Genomic DNA, 3,404 nt, shown 5'->3' on the forward strand with positions numbered 1-3,404 from the left:
TTCTGCAGCACCTGCGGAGCTGAGAAGTGGTCCAGCGCCGTGGGACTCCGGTGGGAGACGGTGGGCTGAGATCTCCTCGGACCATCCCGGCCGGTGGATCAGTTGCTCTGCAGCTGCAGGTACGTTTTGGGGCACGATGGGGGATGCTGCAGCGCGCAGCGATGCGGCACCAAAGACCGAGTGCTTGTGGTGGTGGTGGTGGGCTCTGCCCGCACCTAAATCGGTGCACAAAGCAGGGCCAAACCTCACCACAGCTGAGTGGCACCCCCAGAGCCGCTCGGCTGCCTCTGTGCCACCAAGCCTTTCACCCCAGGTGTCCTCAGGTCTTCTTGTGACACCCCCCCCCCCCCCCCCCAGCCCATGCAGGAGGCTGCCAGAGCAGCGAGCCTGTTGTCCCAGCCCTAGGGACCTATTGCAACCCAGCGTTGAAGGATGGTGCTGGGGGTAACCCCATCCATCCGAGGAGCAGTCCTTGGAGCAAACCCTCCCCAGGAACATGCCCGGGCACCTCTGGAGAAGAGCAAGTTGAGACGGTGCAGCCAAGGGGGCGAGACGCAGCCCCACACCCCTGCTCGCACCCTGGCCTGATGCTGTGTCCCTGGGTAGATGGAGGCAGCATGCCCCGAGCCCTTGGCTTGCTCCTTTTTGTTGTCCATGCCTTGCTTTTTTCATGGTTAAAATAAAAGAGTTTCTCAAATGGACATCTTCTGCGGGGCGCTGAGTTTCTGCACTGGGATTTAACATCTCCGTGCGGTGGCTCGCTGCCTTGTGTTTCCCAGTCAGTTGGGATGGAGGCCAACGGGCCAGTCTGGCTGGGTTATGACCCAGCTTTGTGGGGTCTGCAGGGCACCACAAGGAAGGTGATCCTTAACACAGCCTTAACATGCTTGGACCTAGAGATGCTCCTACCCTCTCCAGTGGGTCAGGACCTCTGGAGGTCTCTAGGCCAGTCTCCTGCTCCAAGCAGGACTGTTGCTAATGCTAGATCAGGGTGGCTGTGGCTTTACGTGACCAAGTCTTGAAGAACCTCTGCGGATGGACATCCCCCACCGCTCTGGTGGCCTGTCCCAGGGCTGCACCAGCCTCCCAGTGAAAGACTTTCTTGGTGGTTTGCTGTGCTCGCAAGGACGGTAACTGGGGGCTTGTGCTCAACCTGGTTGTCACTGTCACCACTAGGTCTGGTCCAACAGAGCTGATACTCAGCCACTCGGTTCCCACTCCGTGAAGGGTGACACGAGGCAGACCATTGTACCGCGGGTGCTGAGCGTGCAGACCGGTGACTGTCCTGTACGTGGGACATGACGAGACAGCAAACCCACACCTTGGTGCAGGCATCCTCCAGTCCCAAGCCATAATCCTGTCCCGTGGCAGCTCCGTTCTTGGCTCCCTTAAGGAGGAAAATCCCATGGGCTGGAGACAGGCTCATCTGACAACTTCACTTTCCTGCAACCTCAGCCAATCTCATCAAGGAAGGAGGTGAAGAGGTAAATCAAGGTGAAGGCAAGAAGGGACAGAGACAGGAGGAAATAAATGCTCAGGAATATCTGTTGGAAAGTGTTTGTCTCGCCTGCCTCGAAGAAAATGAGGGAAAAAACCTCCCTGCTTGTGGTTGCTTGTGGGATTGGGATTCCAGCTCTTTGGAAAACAGCTACAGCAAATGCAACAAGAAAGAAAACCTTGTTGGGTGATGGCTGAACCCTGAGTCAGGGTGGTGGCTGCGGGCAGGAGGCTGCAGGGGAGCCAAAACCTTCCCAACCAACCCCTAAATTGGTTGAGCGCTGGATAATGGTGACCCAGACCTCCCCTTCTCTTCATTGGCTCCAAAGGTTGACTAGGTCAGATGCAGGTCTCTGCACACAAGCAGGGGAATGCTCCCCAAAACACCTGGTCTCACATCAGACCTCAAAGCCTCTGTCTGGCAGTTTGCTTCTTGGAGGTGTTGGGCTGATCTCGTTAGGTCCTCTGGTGGTAAATTGACATCCATCATGTTTAAATCCCCGCTTTGAACAAGTGAGGGTTTTGTTCCTGGACACCTATTTGGAAGTCTTTCCAGCATCTCACTTCTCAGATACTTAAAAGTCTCTGTCCCATGTCCTGCCAGTGTTTATCTGAGACCAGGTTGCACTTGCTTGCTTTCGTGTCAGCCCTTCTCCTTCGTTGGCTCTTTTCCTCTCCTCGGTGCTGTCTCTCTTGGTATGTGTAGGGAGAGAAATCACCCTGTCTTCTCAGCTGGGGTTTTCCCTGCCTTGGCAATGCCCAGGGGCTTTAGGATCCCTGTCCCTCTCCATATTCTGCTTGCCACTTCCCATACATGTTCCCATCTCTCATACATGTTCTGTCTGAGCCTCTCTTTCGACATGGTGGACCGAAACAGCACGTGCTGCAAGGAGCTGCCCGCGCTGACGTGGGCATTAATGCTTCGCTGTCTCAACTGGAAATGTCTCACCAGATACCAAACGCCTTCTTTCAGTGCTGACGGAGTTGCTTTGTCGTAGGCAGTGACCATCACATCCAGGCCTTCCTTCTCGTTGGCCACTTCGAGGTGGAGGGCTCTTTGCTTGGTGCGTGACCCTGCACTTGGCTCTAACGGCTCTCGCCCTCCTGCCTTCCCTCTGCGCATCGTGGCCGTTCACTTCTCCCCAGCTGACCTCGCCGCGATCCCCGTCGGTGGCGGCGTTGCTGCGCTGCGGAGGGTTTGCCAGATTTCTTCTGCCATGGGTCAAAAAAACAGTTCTGGCGGGATAGGGGAGATGGTGTGAGACGGACAAGAGAATACGTCCGTCTTCAATCAACTTCTTCCCACCCCCGAGAGCAAGGAATGAGTGGGCAGGTGGACACTGGGCCAGAAGGACCGCTAAAGGTTGCAGGAGTGAAGAGTAAAGCAAAAGTGGAGGAAGAAAGCTGATAAGAGACAGCTGTCATCCCGTGCCTGGAGAGCACAGGTGAAGGAGGTTGTTGGAGCGGATAAATGGGAGGAGGGAGAGGAGCAGATAGCCCAGAGATAGCCTGGCCTGTGATGAGGGTGGGTGAGGGAGATGGAGATGGAGCAGCTAGGGAAGGGATTGCACCTCCTTTGGCAAGAAGACTGGATGAACTCCAAGAGGAATGAGCACAGAGCATTACGTACGGGGGAAGAAATGCGGGCAGGGAGACACGGGAGGTGGAGCAACCGGATTTGGGGTGTGAAACTGGGTCATGCAAGGAGTAACGCGGCAGAGCGGTCGCCACGCCAGGTGAGGGCGAGGGTGGGCAAGCCAGGCGGCCACGAAGGCGAGGGTGGTGGGAGCATCGTGTGGTGATGCGGCGTGGCGGGGAAGAAGCAAGGTGGGCCCGCTTGGGGTACGCGGGCCTTTTCTCCTTTCCTCCTTGACGGCGTTTTGTCCAAACGCACCGCGGTGCGCGCG

Source organism: Leptosomus discolor, chromosome 4 (genome assembly GCF_034619465.1).
Source record: "Leptosomus discolor isolate bLepDis1 chromosome 4, bLepDis1.hap2, whole genome shotgun sequence".
NCBI lineage: Eukaryota > Metazoa > Chordata > Aves > Leptosomiformes > Leptosomidae > Leptosomus > Leptosomus discolor.